Source organism: Silene latifolia, chromosome 11, assembly GCF_048544455.1.
Source record: "Silene latifolia isolate original U9 population chromosome 11, ASM4854445v1, whole genome shotgun sequence".
NCBI classification, from domain to species: Eukaryota; Viridiplantae; Streptophyta; class Magnoliopsida; order Caryophyllales; family Caryophyllaceae; genus Silene; species Silene latifolia.
In genome coordinates, this window is record NC_133536.1 from 170,441,003 (window position 1) to 170,458,553 (window position 17,551).

The window sequence follows — 17,551 nt, forward strand, 5'->3', positions numbered from 1 at the left end:
AATCAGACCCGGGTAGTTTTTCGATCCCATGTCACATAGGAATGCAGTTGATTGATAATGCGCTATGCGATTTAGGCGCTAGCGTAAGTGTTTTACCCTTGTCTCTAGCTAAGAGACTTGGTGTGACCAAGCCGAGTTGCACCAATATGATCGTCCGGATGGCCGACCGTAGTCTATCACGGCCACTAGGTGTAGCGGAAGACGTACTGTAGGATCGGGAAGTTCTTTATTCCCGTTGACTTTGTCGTCCTTGATATCCAAGAAGATGTGCATACCCCTATCATTTTAGGGAGACCATTTTTGTCCACTGCCCGTGCAAAGTGATAGATGTCGGGAAGACTTTGACCTTCCGGTAGGGGATGAGGAGCCGACCTTTCATCGACCCAAGTTCGGAGGGCTCCCATGCGGCTCGGCCTTGCAATGCCCTCTCTTCTGTTGACCCCATTATTGACACTCCAATTTTGGAGAATATTGCTATTGTTGCTAACCCTCCGCCTCATACTGAGAGCAAAAAGGAGGAAGATCCGTCTGTTTCCCTTACTGCAGGTACAGATGAAGGCAAGAAAGGAGCTGTCAAAGGACGTGGTAAGATCATTATCAATCAACCTGGAGCGAAGGATGCCAAGGAAGATGACAGAGGGGCGAAAACGAAGGTAGTTCGGACCTACATAGATTGGAATTATGTTCCTCCTCCTCTCAGAAATTCAAGTTCATGGAAGTCAAAGAGGACAGTCAGTGTCGCTGAAGTGACGTCCTCCAGTCAGAAGCCCACGAAGGGGCTACTGACAGCTGATGGGAATTAAACGGGGAAATGCCCCGTGTAACAAATTGTAATAGATATTCGTTGAATTATTTTTGAATTTTTATTTATTACATTTAATTAGGACAATTAGATTAGACAATTTTTAGCGTAAGACTAAGACTATAGACTGTATTTCTGCATATTTGGTATTTTGGGATTTGTTTTACGCAGGTTTGGGGAAATGCACGCATTTCGAGGAAGAAACGGTAGAAATTCAAGGAAATATGCACGAGGAAGTCCTCGATCGAGTATTTTTGTACTCGATCGAGTGAAAGATGGTTCGATCGAGTCTGCTGATTACTCGATCGAGGAAGGCCACGACAGAACAGCTCGATCGAGAGGTTGGTTACTCGATCGAGTAAGGAGACATCAACAAGTCCTCGATCGAGTGACTTAAAACCACTCGATCGAGTGGATTGAACAGGGACCGAGGGAGTTTTCTATCTTAAACTCTTTAATTCCCTAATCTTATTTCATTTCATTTATAATTTCCCTCTAACTTCCTCCCCTAATTGTGATTGATTTCCCCCAAATCCCCATCTCTTGCCCAAAAATCACCTAATCAAACACCTACATTCTCTTGCTAGTTAATTAATCTTCCATAACCCCTTAATTTTCCCCTCTTTTGTGCTCGTTTTTACGGTTTTCAAAGGGGATTAGGGTTTGCGGTTTTGTCGATCAAATTTCCGCCATTGCTGTCTGTTTTTGGAGTTTAATTACTTTTTGTAGGTCAATCATCATCAAGTAAGTATTTATATCACACTCCTTGCTATTTCTCTTGATTTAATTAGAATTGTTTTGAGGTGATTGATTTAGGGCTCGAAAATTCCATGACTAGTCGACTTGTTTCGATTGTATTGTGTTTATTTGCCCTTGATTAGCTTATTGTTGATGTTGTCACAATTCCTCACTGATCTTGCATGATAAATTCGAATTTTTTCGCGATTTCCGCAACTAGGGTCCCTGTAAGTCGAATTCATCGACTGTCCGACGGTTTTTCTATTGCTTTGCTTGCATAACTGCAGCTCTTGATTGCCTTTTGCTGCTGTTATCTGTTTCCCGTCCCCTATTGCCATTACTTGATGTAAATTATTGGGAAATCTCGCGCTGTGAGTGATTATATTCGACTGCCAGAGTCATACATGCCCCCATTTCTGGTTTCATGCTGTTTAGCCCTTTGGCAGTCACTGTTTTATCGTGTTATCACCACTCACTTGCTGTTTTTCGAAAATTATTGAGGAATTGTTGGTTTTGTATTCTGGAAGTCGAATTTTCGACTAATAGGGCTGCTCTTTTGCTGTCACATGTTGGTTAGCGATCGTTTTAATCACGGTTAGCAGCATATTTCTCATTCATGCCCTTTTGATAATTTGCAGGATGGACGCGAGTTCCTTGTCTTCTACTAGCACGTCCTCCAGCTCTTCCAGCTCGTCCGGGAAGGAGTTAGTGGTCCCTGCTGTCACCACTTCTGCCTTGGTAACCACCTTAGCTTCCGCCGTTACCAGCACTCCTAAGCCTTTCTCTTTGCTGGACTGTGGACGCACTCCCCGCTACCAGCAACCCGGTATGCTACCACCGAGGCCACACCCGCGGGCTAGCCAGACACAGGCTAGCCAGTTAGCCGTTACTTTCAGCCCTTCTGAGGCTGTTTCTACGAGGGAGGGCGCACTCACACCTCTACCGAAGATGCCTTCGATGAGGAGAAGGAGGAGACAGCGGTAGAACGAGAGGTGCGGTTACGGGCAGAGCAGGCGGCCGCGAGAGCTGCCAGAGAGGAGGCGAGTGACCCTCCGTTCGTACCCGGTCCGGAGGATCAGGATGGAGATGACTGAGTCTCCCCTTGTTTGTTGCTTTGGTTTGGGGAGACCATTTTGTTGAGTCCGAGTGCACGAGAGACGGTGCCGACGACGAGTAGCTACTGGTCTACTCACTTCCCCAGTTTTCTGGCTGGTTTGGGGAAGTTCGTGTTTTGTATGTTCTCTCACTCTTTTTATTTTTTCGTCTCCTTTATTTTTCTTTTTATTGGTTGTATACCCCCATCCCCCATTTTCTGCTGGTGTATGCTGGAGGACAACGAGGGCGTTGTCCGTTTTGGTTTGGGGAGGGTATTGCATCCTTTTGAGTCTGCATCTGCATTTGTTTTGCATTCACGTTTAATTTTTCAGTTTGCATTTGTTGTTTATTTTCTTTAAAAATCAAAAAATCCGAAAAAAAATTAGAAAAATGTTAAAAATTCAAAAAAATTTCACGTTTATTTTTGCATATAGGTTGAGTCGGAACGGTAGATTCCCGTGATGATATTGCACTTAACTTGTCAATTCACTTGAGCCTTGCACATTATTGATGGTTTTTAGCCTTGTCAATTCGCATAGTCTACGAATTTCTGTTCAAATAATAGCTGACTGTTTAGACTTGACCTGATAAACTGGCAAACTACTTAAAAATTCTGAGTTTTAGAGCCCATAACTGGTGACATTCATGACCAGTTCATTAGGAATTTTGAGTAGTACTCCTTGCATAGCATGTTCGTCTCATTTGCACATTTATGACATTCAATTTCTTGTCAAATGCACATATTCGGGTTTGTGGTTGGTGTCACATGCAGGGAGGGTCTTGCAATTACCCTTTCTTTATATCTATCACCCATTTAGCTCCACATTGACCAAAACTTGCCTTTTTGACCCATTAGCTACATTCCAAACTAAGCCTGCCTAGTCAAGCTAGTTAGTCTGTCCTTTTGTGGTATGTTTTCAGTTGCAGTTTGGTCCGTAATTCTCGTTTGGAGTTGGTGTTTGGATTGAGGAAGGAGGAAGTGAAAAGAAAAAAAAAAAAAGAAAAAAAAAAGTATTGAAAAAAGAGGAAAAACGTGAAGAAAGAAGAAAAAAAAAAGAAAAAATTGAGATTCACGTGTACAGTGAACAAAAGAAAAAAAAGAGATAGATTGTGAAAAATCGGACCCTCTTGTCAGAGTTGAGAAGATGTTTGAAGACGTACAATCGACAAGAGGGTTAGTTGTTACAGTTAGTTAATTCAGACGATGTGTTTAAAAAAAAGGGGAACTTTGTGACCGTCTGACTCCTCCACTCTTATTTTACATTTTTTGAGGAGATTGTGTTTCCAGTCTAGTGAGTTTTGTGCCAAGTGAAGGGCACCCGTGTTTATCTTTCATTCAGTTTGAGATCCGGATGGTTTATTATGGTCCTGTTAGGAACTAGCTTGACGCTTTTACCTCCACATTTCCATAACATGTTTGCCTTTTCTCACCTGAACCTCACTATTCCCATATTATTTGCAAACCCTCGGCTGTGACGGACATTTTTGGTTGGAGTGTGTGCATTAGTACTTGAATTGTCTTTCATTTTTGTTGCATGCATGCTATGTAGGTCGCAGTTAGGTGAGTGACTGTTTTTCTTCTCTCTTTTACATATAACATTCGCCCTTTGCTTCATGAGAGAAGAGTGACCACGTGAGAGTCCGGTTTTGTTGGTCTTGCAAGGTCGATAGGTCAGCTTTATTTCTGAACAGCTTTTAATTCGGTTGCGTATTGACTATCTAGCTTTAACTGTTGATTTTGTTGCATTAAAGTGGTTCAAGTGGACAAGTTAGGCTAGCTCTGAGTTATCATTTCCGTTCCATTAGTTTAGTTTTGAGTTTACTCGAGGGCGAGTAAAGGTTTGGTTTGGGAAGATTTGATACGTGCCTAATGTACGGTCTTTTTGGCCTATTTCAGCACGTATTTCCATGCATTTATATACTGTTTTTATAGTATTTTGCCCCGAATTGGCTACTTTGGTGTATTTTGTCCTTTTTGTAGGAATAATCGCGGAAGTAGCGAAACCATGCTCTATTTCGTCCTTTTTGCATGCATTTAGAGGAGACGGGATTATCCCAGTGAGATGTCAGACTTGAAGAGTCGTTGCACGCATTACGAGGCATTTTGGTGAAGACGTGAGCTGAATTGAAGACCCAGTTGGTCTATCGAGCTGTTAGGTGGTCTATCGAGTGATTCCTAAGCTTCCCAAGACTCGATCGAGCTACTGCTTACTCGATCGAGTGATCCACACATGACCAGTCCTCGATCGAGTTCCCTGAAGGTCGATCGAGGAGTTTCCCCTGAGCTGATGGTCGATCGAGTAGTCTAATCTACTCGATCGAGAGACTTTTGACTTCGTGGGCTTAATCAGTCCGTGTTTTAGTATTTCCGCATAAACACTTAGACTTTTCCTATTTAACCGAGGATTACTAGGTTAATTAGAGGATCTTTTTTAATCTACTTTTTACTCTTAGACTATCTCTTTTACTATCAATTGGATATTAGAAGAACCTACTGTTACTTTTACGTTGCTTTTCACCTTGGGATTATTGCACTCGGATTTCGTCGTTCTTTACGCCGGATTGCTCAGATTGTAATCTCCTCCTTTTCTTAATAATAATTAACCTTCTTGTTGCCTTTAATTATTGTTTATGCATTTGTTGTTACCTGCCCTAATTTCTATCATCGCGTTTATTTATTATTCCGTTATGTCTTCTGCTGGGATTTTATGTGCTGTTAGATTAGTTATGAATATGAGTAGCTAATTCCCCTTCATGTTGGGATTAGGGGATCTGCGGTAGAATAATGACGACGTAGCGAATGAATTAGACGAATTGACTAAGAGACTCTGTCACTATAGCAATATAACTGTAATCACCGACCTAGTTGAGTGCACGCTTCTATGTCACCTATTAAACTGGCTACAATTAGTCCTGGATCGAAAGATTGGATTAAATAGGCCTGCTATAAACAGTAGACTGCCCTAATGAGGACGAAAGTTAAGTTAGTGGTATTTTAGGGTGGGAAGTGGACCGAAAGGACCTTCTAATATCCGTCTCGCATTAGTTCGTCTGAGTCATTTACTGCTAAGTTGTTAAACTACCGTAGTGAACCGAGTTCCCGGCATGTCCCCCTTTTATTGATAGTTAATTCGTATTTCTTGCTTTACTGCTCTTACCTTATTTCTCTTCCTTTTACTCCGTAGTTTAGAACCAAAAATTCAATCAACCCCATTGTTACCATAGAATTAGAGATAGACAGCTGTAGTTGCATTACCTCCCTGAGGATTCGATACTCGACTGCCTCTACTACATATTTAGCTGAGACCGTTAGGTTTATTTTTGACAGGTCAACGACAGGCGTGTCAGGAAGCTTCTCAATACCGTGTACCATTGGCGACACCACGATCAACAAAGCCTTATGTGATCTAGGGGCTTGTGTGAGTGTTATGCTGTACTCGGTGAGTAAAAGGTTAGGGATGGGTGAGCTTAAATGCACCAATATCACACTCCAAATGGCCGATAGATCGACGAAGACACCATTAGGGATATGGGAAGATGTTCCCGTAAGAGTTGGAAAATTTTTCATCCTGGTGGACTTTGTCATTGTTGACATGGAAGAAGACTCCAACATTCCAATCATTCTAGGAAGACCTTTCTTACACACCGCGGGTGCGGTGATTGATGTGAAGCATGGAGAGCTCACTCTAGAAGTGGGAGATGAGAGCATAACTTTCAATCTTGACAAGACCATGAGAGCTCCCCATTTGTATGAACCATGTTTTATGGTTGATCATTATAGCTGGAAGGATGATAGAAAGAAGTCGGAATTCCAATGGAAGAAAAAAATTGATGATGCTCCATTCAAAAAGCAAGTGAATTGTAACAAAGAGAGCTTGAAAAGCTCACCAAAGTCAAGCAATGAAGAGGATGGCCTCATTGGCCAAGACAAGAAAGTGGGAGAATTGTCTCTATCAACTCAAGAGATCTTTAGTGATCAAGTAGATGAAGTTTGTGGTCTTTGGGACGGTGAGTTTGAAGGGATTTTCAATCCCCATATTGGTAATGCTATCGATAAAGACCAACATAAAGCACAACAAGGGCAAAGGTCTATAGAAGATCTTTATCAAGATAATGAACAAGCTTTTGACTACTTCTTCAAGGTGTTGAACAACATCAACAACACCTTGGACATGCCCCCATGACATCTCACTAAGGATGAGAGTTTGGTGGAGTCCTCCCTAAACCACCATTTGTAAATATTTCTAACTCCCTAACTTGCATTTTAATTCTTACATTGCAGTTTTTGTCATTTTTGGATTTTTATGCTTTGATCAAGGTAATTATCATTTTTGAGAGAAGTGAGGGAGAGACTAATGATTTAATTGATGTGTAGTGCTTTAGCTTAGTGTGGGGATAGCAATTGCCTAGGCTATTCATGCCTTAGTAATGCCCCTACAATGAGGAACACGGGATTTCAAGAATGAAAAATGACAAGGGATATGCAAGTGCACGGATGGAACTGAATCCGGGTAAAACAGGGAGAATCGGATTGTCTTCAAGGGGAATCCGCTCGTCTACGGGAAATCCGAGCGTCTTTGACAAAATCCGCCCGTCCATTTTAACTTGAAATTTGAAATTTTGGGACTGTCGAAGAATCCGAGCGTCCTGGTAAAGAAGACGCTCGTCTTCAGAAATCCGCCCGTCTTTGCAGGAAGACGCCCGTCGTTTTGCCTGTGAAAAAAAAGAAAGCTTGCTGTCTCAGAATCCGCCCATCTTCAGAGGAATCCGCGCGTCCTACAATCGAGAAATCCGAGCGTCTTTGCTGAAAGACGCCCGTCTTTAGGCGAGAATCCTGAACCCAAAATAGGCAGAATCCGAGCGTCCCGAAGGAAAGACGCCCATCTTCCCCTGCAGTTTCAAAATTTTCGGGTATTTTAAATACCCCATACCACATTCATTTCTTCATTCATTCATTCAAAACACTACCCATAAACCCCAAAACTCAAAACCCTCATCCTCTCCATCACCAAAACAAGATTTCCTCAACTAAATTCAACAAAATCAAATCCAAACCTCCTTTTAAAAACAATTAATCACTCCTCTTCCAACAAAAATCAAACCAAGCACCAAAATCTTCAACCTTTGAGTCGATTTTTGAATTATAAAGGCAAAGCCTTTCATCTTAAAATCGATTTGGGTATACTTGGAAATTGAAGATTTTCACTCTTTTCTTGGTATTTTCATCAATGGCAAGGACAAAAGGATCAACAAAGGCACCTAAGGCAAAGGCACTCTCAACAAGACAACAATGTCTTCAAGCAAAAAAAGCCTCATTGGCTATGGTGGTAGCTAGTTCAAACTTGGAAGTTCAACAACAAATTCCTCCCTTGGAAGCAACAACATCAACAACTCCGAAAATTGCTCAATTATCAAACTATCCGGAGGTAATTTTCATTTCTAACTCCCATAGGGATACATTTGCCAAGTATGCTAGGAAATCGTTTCTGTAACACCGCCAAAATTTCTAAATTTGTTTAAATTTTCTACACTCGAACTTCGGGACGAAGTTCTTTAAAGAGGGGAAGATTGTAATATCCCAAATAATTTAATATTTTATTTGACTAGTTTATTCTATTCTCTAATATTTCACTTTCGTTTTAAAGAAAATATTATTTAAAGTAGATTTACTCGTCTAATAGGGTTTAACCCTTTCGTTGTATATATATACATGTTCTATTTTTGGTCTCTTTTTAGCCGCCTAACTCAAAGCTTTTCCCCTGTTGATATACAATTTGTAATCAAATCCTCTTCTGCCATCTTATGTGTTTTATGCTATTTGGATCATACCCCATCATCATCATTAAATATATTTTATAATGATCATTCACAATTTTGTTCTTACTGCAAATCTTTGCACGGCGATTTGTCACGCTATTAATTTAATAGCATTGTGTCGGTGTCGCAACGTCTTTCTTGTTATGGGGATCGCTTTCCTCGTGCTATTCCTTCTGATCCGTGTTTATTTAGTCCGCCACCCTCTTGCTTCAGTTTTAATTTGTTAAGGTAACACGATTCTACCGATCCTATTACTCTTATTATTGTTCGAGGTTGTATGTATATGTGCTAATTGTACTTTATTTATTGGAGTTATTCGTATGTGAGTATACTTGTTAATTGTTGATACGGATTTATGTGCTGGAAGTTTTATCAAATATATTATATTAATTATTATTGTTATATATTATATATTTATTTTGTTAATTTGGTGTTATGTGAGATGGGTGGTGTGCGTGACGTAGCCCTTATTCGTGATATGGGCATATCATTGTGAACATCGTTAAGGAATTAGTAGTAGATTAAAAAGGATGATGATGGCTGGTTGGTTCACTGAGTACGGACAAATTGTTAGCTTCAATGTGAAATTATGAGATTTGGTTATCTTGAGTACTAATGATGGTGGTGATCATCCTTTCTTGACATTGGAATATTATAATTTGTATGATGTCAGTGATAGCGGTTCAGTATAACGAATTGGTGGTTGGTTGGATTTATATTGTGTTTAAATTGTCTTTCCTTTGATCTTGACTCGCGGGTGAGTAGCTTAAAGTCTTGTACTTTAAGTGATGAGCAGTTCCTTTAATGGAATATTTGACAATATCGATATTGAATTTGAGATGGAAATATTGTTTGAGTAGCGTTTCAATGTTTGTTTCGGTTTTCTTAATCGTATAATTCGTTTAATCTTTTATTTATCGTATTCGTTATTTAATTTAATTCCCGAGTTATTTAAATAATTAGAGACGGGTTTTGAGTCGGGTTGGTTAAAATGGAAAACTGCTATATCGGGGAAGTTTCCATTTAAGGAAACTTCCCATGTTAGGAAGTTTCTAATTTTAGTAACCTTCTATTTTGGGAACGGGAATAGTTAAGTAATCCCTTATCATTTATTTATCTTTCAGAAGGCGAATTTGCTGTGGAATATTATTGAGCATCTGTCCATTTGACTGCAGTACTGAGGTAGGGAAATACACTTGACTTATTATCGTTGATGTTGAATTGTGTTGACTTGTTTGTGTTTCATATGACCAAAATGTGAACGTTGACTTGATTCGTGGTTGTTGATTTATGTTATGATTCATATACTGGAAGGTGATTGACTGAATTGATCATATTGAGTATGTTATCACAACATTTGGTAACCGGCATGATTTTATGATTGATCAGTTCAATGATATATATATTGTGTTGCATTAATTTCTTTTGAGCATTCATATGCATTGGAGATGGAGGATGTTGTGTTGATGTGGTGTGGTGAAGATGATGTTGTGATAAGGCCCAGGCGGGTTCTGCAGGACTTGCCCTGGTGTCCTCAGCTGCGAGCTGGCAGATCGGCTACGGTCGATATATAGTCTACCGGGGATCGGTATGGCTGGGTGTTCCGGGTTATGAGATACTAGTTGAGATCCCGTGCTAAAGCACGGTATTTGAGAGCTAAAGAACGATATTTGTGAGTTTTGCTTATATAGTGGTCATTTAAGATATTTGTATAAATGAGCTGTAGTTATTATAAGTTCTAATGTACGTTATAATATTAGTGATATATAGCAATAGAAATTGGTATTTTGGGAGAGAATAAAATTTCAGCAAAAAATATTCATAAATAAGTATATGCTACCATCTCAATATATTTTTTACGACATGTTTATGCTACCATCTCTAATTCATCAAAAGATCTTAACTAAGGAGAGGTTGTTAGGGGTATATTGAAAGATTTTATTGAGTAGTATAATTAGGAATGTATTTTTACAAAGATATGTAAAATTTTATTGAGTAGTATAATTAGGAATAATTTTGCTGTATATTTTTATTACAAAGATATGTAAAATTTGGATATTTTTAGTGCATATTTTAATTGATATTGGTGGACTTATTTGGTGCATATACATTCCTCTATGATCTATTACTCCATTTAGGATTATTTGACAGCGTACTAATGTTATACAGTAGATTTTAGTGGACGTGTATATGTTATAGATAATTTGACAGTGTACACTAAGCCCAGCATAGTAATATGTAAAAAAAAGGCCCACTTATAGGTGTGAGCATTTGAGCGGGAAAAAGTTGGTGTTTTCTTATTCTTTAAGTTTTAGGGGGATGAGTTGAGATGGAGATGGAGGTGTCGGAGGAGCATGCATATCATATTTTGTTGTTTCATTGTATTCCCTACTCAACCTCGTGGTTGACCCTGTGTATTCGTGAACACCTGTGATGATCCAAATATTGGGGAGCAGATTTGACAGATTTATTAGATAGGATGGGAGCTTGATGGGCGTGAGACACTGGATCAGAAGACTTAGTAGCTAGATCATCATTTAGAAGAATTTCACTTTTAATTATGTTAGTTCTTTGTAATTTGATGTAAAAGAGATTTTGTAATAATTAAGTTAAAGTAATTATATAATTTGCCTTGGAGTTTAATTTGTTATTCACTACCTCGGGAAACTGAGATGGTAACAGTCCGATTTATTAGGGAATGTCTTGCTAAAGGCTCCTTCATAAATCGGGGTGTTACAAAGTGGTAACAGAGCGAACGATCCTCATGCCTAAAAACAAATGAACAAAAATAATGAACATAGGAAGAGTCAAATAAAATGAACCCAGGCTAGTAACTGTTAGGAGCCCCCGGGATTGGAATGAGTTAGGGCCCCCCTCAAACCAAGCCACTGGCCCTTTCAGTCTAACCTGGTAACCCTTGAGTGATGCAGAGAGTGGGTAGTAACAAAATAAAGGATCAGACCTTACCTATATTATACTAACAGTTTTGCAGGAGCGGAATGAGGTAAGTAATGATGTGATACATGGTTAAAGATGTGCAATGAAAGAATATGGTTGATATTGGAATGCTGACGTATTTGAATAATTGAGTGAAATTTTAGTGTATGGATGACATGAGTTGTGAATTAAGAATTATATGATGATATGCATGTGGTTTTCTGATCCCTGGACCCTTAGGTAGAAATATAATATAATGATATGTTTAATGAGTTGATCATAGAGGCACCATAAGCTATAGCTACCTAAGAGGTTAGATGTATGAGGGATATGACCATGATTGACTGGAATGGTTAGTAGAGCCAACCAGGCTATGTTATTACAGGATGAAGAATCAAGTTAAGTCCTATGTGTAAAGCTAGTAGACCGAAACGGGTGTCGTGTCCGTTGATAATTGTTTTGCTGTTATTCTAAGTGTGTATATACTTCTTGTTGAATGTCTTATTCTTTGCAAGAGTTTACTGTTTTGCTTACTAGGCAAATGTGATCGAATTTTGAGATTTATGATTGTTATTATTTTACTAATTGCCTTAGCAATCCATGTCTAGTGGTATGTGGAATGTGTTGCCCTAAGGCCTAAGCCATGAATGTTATATAGTTGTGTGTTGAAAATTTCATGCCAATTTTTACGTCTAATTATATACATTTAATTTAGTTATAAGGTTAGTATTCAATAAGTGACACCTTAGTGATTTCTAGGATATATTTTCGTATTTAAATAAGTTGTGATTGTTACGATGAGAAACTAATGCATTGTCTATACATACATGATTATTGAGTTATTTAGTTGATTTTATTTTCGGTTTCGCAATCTTTACCGTTTCTAGATGGCAATTACATGTATATGGTGCAACGTGATTTCAGTGCCTCAAATGATATGTAACATGTGTTGGAGGAATAATGGTTGTATGATAATGTGAAGTAATTTAAAGGAACCAAAAATTTTAATAAATTCCAGAATGTTACCTTGTTTGTACAGGCTGCCATTTAAAATGTGTTCTCTATATGATGGTGAAAATTTTATGTGTGATAACATGCTGATTTAGCTTTTCAATGCTTTTAGTTTCATGCTAACATGAATTATATTTTGAGAGGAATAAATATTTTAGTTGACAGTGGTCAGATTGTTACTGCACAGTTCTGTTTCGACCCATATTTTTGAAAAAGAAACCATTTAAAACATGTTTATTGTTTATGTAGAATATTCATTCACGTTTTCAAAATGATAAGCCACGTAAAATCTTAACGAGTCGTTATTTAATAGTGATTTTTGCAAGTTGCCCAATTTTCTGTCTAATTGCTGTAAAGTTTTTGTTCCGACCAACTGAGTTGTAAAATTTGTTATAAATAAATTTCCTTAAGCTCTGCAATTTATTCTCTTTCCTATGATTAGTTAATTCATTATATTTCCTAAAAACGATAATAGCTCGCCAAATAGCCAAGCGGTTATTTAATTATGAATTTTGAAAGTTGTTGCATGATGTTTGATTGTTGAAATTGTAAGTTATGTGAGTTCATATAAAAGTTTAATCAAATATGAATTATGAGATGTAACCATGTAATACTCTGATATGAATTCTGTAGCATGAACGGTAGGCATATGATATGAGTATGAACCTTGTTATATGATAATATAATCTTATTCGTTTCGGTGAGTTTTATGTAAAGTAGTCTCAATTATACAAACGCTATTACATTGCTTGAATTTTGCCTAGTGTCTTTCTCTAAACCTGATTTGCAGAAATATGGATTTTACTTCTATGATATGATTACTGATATGAAATATTTTAATTCGTCAAGTATGAACTATGAGTTAGTTGATTGTCTACATTGATGTAAATGTGTTAATTTGGTGTCAAAGCATCCAAGCATTTGTTACCTTGATTTTGTGTAATGCGTAGCATGAAATTGACAAGTGTGTTTTGTTGCTTGAAAAGTCGGATGTCAGTTGCCAGTATAGAGTAATTAGCTTATCAGATGATTTGTGTCTATTGTTTCAGTAATCTTCTTGAACATTGGATGTGGAATTTTATAATGGGGTTACGGGGACGTAACCATGTTTTAAGGAGGATAGGATTGTAAAATCTTGATGGTTTACGATCTGGCTAAGTGGTATGTTATGATTGGCTGACTGAGAATTGACCATGCATGGAGTCTGCTATTTTAATTGTTATTATTCGGTCAATGTTGTGGCTCTTTAAGTGTCACATACTTTTGTTTGTTATTATTCGGTCAATGTTGTGGTTCTTTAAGTGCCACATACTTCTGTCGTATGTTCAACTTTGGGGACAAAGTTTCTTAAGGGGGATAGAATATAACACTTCGCGTTTTAGAGCTTATGTATATGTACTACTTGTGTTTGTCATATGCTTGTGGATGTTTGGTTATCGTTACGGGGTGGCGAACTTCGGGACGAAGTTCATGTTAAGGGGGGAAGACTGTAATACTCCGTATTTTATATGACTAATTAAGACGGGTTATATCGATTTATTACGCTAAGCTATTTAATCGTGTTGATATCGTAAGATCGAGTATTCGTAGATTGTTGATGACGGTGGTGGCTATAGGGTTGCAAGGGGAGGCTGATAGTGGCGGCAACCCCTGCTAGGCGGTGTGTCAGGGCTGTTGGCAGCCCTGGTTTGACTCGCCGGCAACAGTCGACCAGGTTGGGGTCGGTTGTCGACGGTTGGGTCGAACTGGGGATCGGGCCTGGTAGTTGTCGTGGTGGTTCAGGCGGCGCGTGAGGGTTTGGGCGAGTGTGAAGTCACGGGTTGTGGGAGTCGGGTTGTTTGGTTTGTTGGTCAGGTGTTGAGATCGTCACATCTTAGCACCGCTCTTTTAACTTTTTAAACTCTTCTTAAATTTTGAGTTGTCATTTTATACATTTTCGAAAATTTTACGTTCGAGGACGAACTTTATTTTTAAGGAGGGTAAAATGTAACACCGCCAAAATTTCTAAATTTGTTTAAATTTTCTACACTCGAACTTCGGGACGAAGTTCTTTAAAGAGGGGAAGATTGTAATATCCCAAATAATTTAATATTTTATTTGACTAGTTTATTCTATTCTCTAATATTTCACTTTCGTTTTAAAGAAAATATTATTTAAAGTAGATTTACTCGTCTAATAGGGTTTAACCCTTTCGTTGTATATATATACATGTTCTATTTTTGGTCTCTTTTTAGCCGCCTAACTCAAAGCTTTTCCCCTGTTGATATACAATTTGTAATCAAATCCTCTTCTGCCATCTTATGTGTTTTATGCTATTTGGATCATACCCCATCATCATCATTAAATATATTTTATAATGATCATTCACAATTTTGTTCTTACTGCAAATCTTTGCACGGCGATTTGTCACGCTATTAATTTAATAGCATTGTGTCGGTGTCGCAACGTCTTTCTTGTTATGGGGATCGTTTTCCTCGTGCTATTCCTTCTAATCCGTGTTTATTTAGTCTGCCACCCTCTTGCTTCAGTTTTAATTTGTTAAGGTAACACGATTCTACCGATCCTATTACTCTTATTATTGTTCGAGGTTGTATGTATATGTGCTAATTGTACCTTGTTTATTGGAGTTATTCGTATGTGAGTATACTTGTTAATTGTTGATACGGATTTATGTGCTGGAAGTTTTATCAAATATATTATATTAATTATTATTGTTATATATTATATATTTATTTTGTTAATTTGGTGTTATGTGAGATGGGTGGTGTGCGTGACGTAGCCCTTATTCGTGATATGGGCATATCATTGTGAACATCGTTAAGGAATTAGTAGTAGATTAAAAAGGATGATGATGGCTGGTTGGTTCACTGAGTACGGACAAATTGTTAGCTTCAATGTGAAATTATGAGATTTGGTTATCTTGAGTACTAATGATGGTGGTGGTCATCCTTTCTTGACATTGGAATATTATAATTTGTATGATGTCAGTGATAGCGGTTCAGTATAACGAATTGGTGGTTGGTTGGATTTATATTGTGTTTAAATTGTCTTTCCTTTGATCTTGACTCGCGGGTGAGTAGCTTAAAGTCTTGTACTTTAAGTGATGAGCAGTTCCTTTAATGGAATATTTGACAATATCGATATTGAATTTGAGATGGAAATATTGTTTGAGTAGCGTTTCAATGTTTGTTTCGGTTTTCTTAATCGTATAATTCGTTTAATCTTTTATTTATCGTATTCATTATTTAATTTAATTCCCGAGTTATTTAAATAATTAGAGACGGGTTTTGAGTCGGGTTGGTTAAAATGGAAAACTGCTATATCGGGGAAGTTTCCATTTAAGGAAACTTCCCATGTTAGGAAGTTTCTAATTTTAGTAACCTTCTATTTTGGGAACGAGAATAGTTAAGTAATCCCTTATCATTTATTTATCTTTCAGAGGGCGAATTTGCTGTGGAATATTATTGAGCATCTGTCCATTTGACTGCAGTACTGAGGTAGGGAAATACACTTGACTTATTATCGTTGATGTTGAATTGTGTTGACTTGTTTGTGTTTCATATGACCAAACTGTGAACGTTGACTTGATTCGTGGTTGTTGATTTATGTTATGATTCATATACTGGAAGGTGATTGACTGAATTGATCATATTGAGTATGTTATCACAACATTTGGTAACCGGCATGATTTTATGATTGATCAGTTCAATGATATATATATTGTGTTGCATTAATTTCTTTTGAGCATTCATATGCATTGGAGATGGAGGATGTTGTGGTGATATGGTGTGGTGAAGATGATGTTGTGATAAGGCCCAAAGGGTTCTGCAGGACTTGCCCTGGTGTCCTCAACTGCGGTGGCGATCGGCTACGGTCGATATATAGTCTACCGGGGATCGGTATAGCTGGGTGCTCCGGGTTATGAGATATGAGTTGAGATGGAGATGGAGGTGTCGGAGGAGCATGCATATCATATTTTGTTGTTTCATTGTATTCCCTACTCAACCTCGTGGTTGACCCTATGTATTCGTGAACACCTGTGATGATCCAAATATTGGGGAGCAGATTTGACAGATTTATGAGATAGGATGGAAGCTTGATGGGCGTGAGACACTGGATCAGAAGACTTAGTAGCTAGATCATCATTTAGAAGACTTTCACTTTTAATTATGTTAGTTCTGTGTAATTTGATGTAAAAGAGATTTTGTAATAATTAAGTTAAAGTAATTATATAATTTGCCTTGGAGTTTAATTTGTTATTCACTACCTCGGGAAACTGAGATGGTAACAGTCCGGTTTATTAGGGAATGTCTTGCTAAAGGCTCCTTCATAAATCGGGGTGTTACAGTTTCTACCCATCAAATTCATATGTGAAGATGCCTTGAACAAATTGGGTGTCCTTGAACAAACAAAAGCCTTCTTTGAAGCCATGGGGTTGGGAAAATTGTTTGCTACAAGAGAATTGACATACCCCTCCCTTACCTTGGAATTCTTGAGTTCTTTGAAAGTGACTAAGGTAGAGACTAGAGAAAACATCGAGTTCCGCCTTGCCAATGTGAGTAGGCGCATCACCTTTGATGAATTGGGTAAAGCATTAGGTCTTAGTGATTCACCTAGTTATTACAAGAAGCCCGAAAAATATGACCCCGCTCCTCTTTGGGAGGCGATTTCCGGGAGGAAATTTGAGAACTATCATGCTAGTCGCGCTCTATTAGTCCACCATCCGGGCATTAGAGTATGGCACAAGGTCATCGGGAATACTATCATTGCAAGAAAAGTCACTAACCACTTTACCAAGCTCGATTGTGTTCTACTTGAGTCAGCCTTAAATATTGGAAGGGAATTCACCAAGCCTTACAATTCTCTAAGGCTTTTGGTGGAAAGATGGCTAAATGTTGATTGTGGAAAGCAAGGCACCGCTTTTATTGTAAATGCATGGAGGTCTAGTCACTTTCTTGGCTAAGTACTTTGATCCGAATTTCAACAAGGACGACAAGTATGTGGCGAAAAAAGGGGGTCATCTCATTGACATGGATGCCATGATTAACAATACAAGTGGGTCACTCATAACCCTCTTGACACCAAATATGGGTGGCTCACCAATGATGCTAGATCTTTTACTTTGCCTTCCAAGATGTGCCGTTTGAGTGT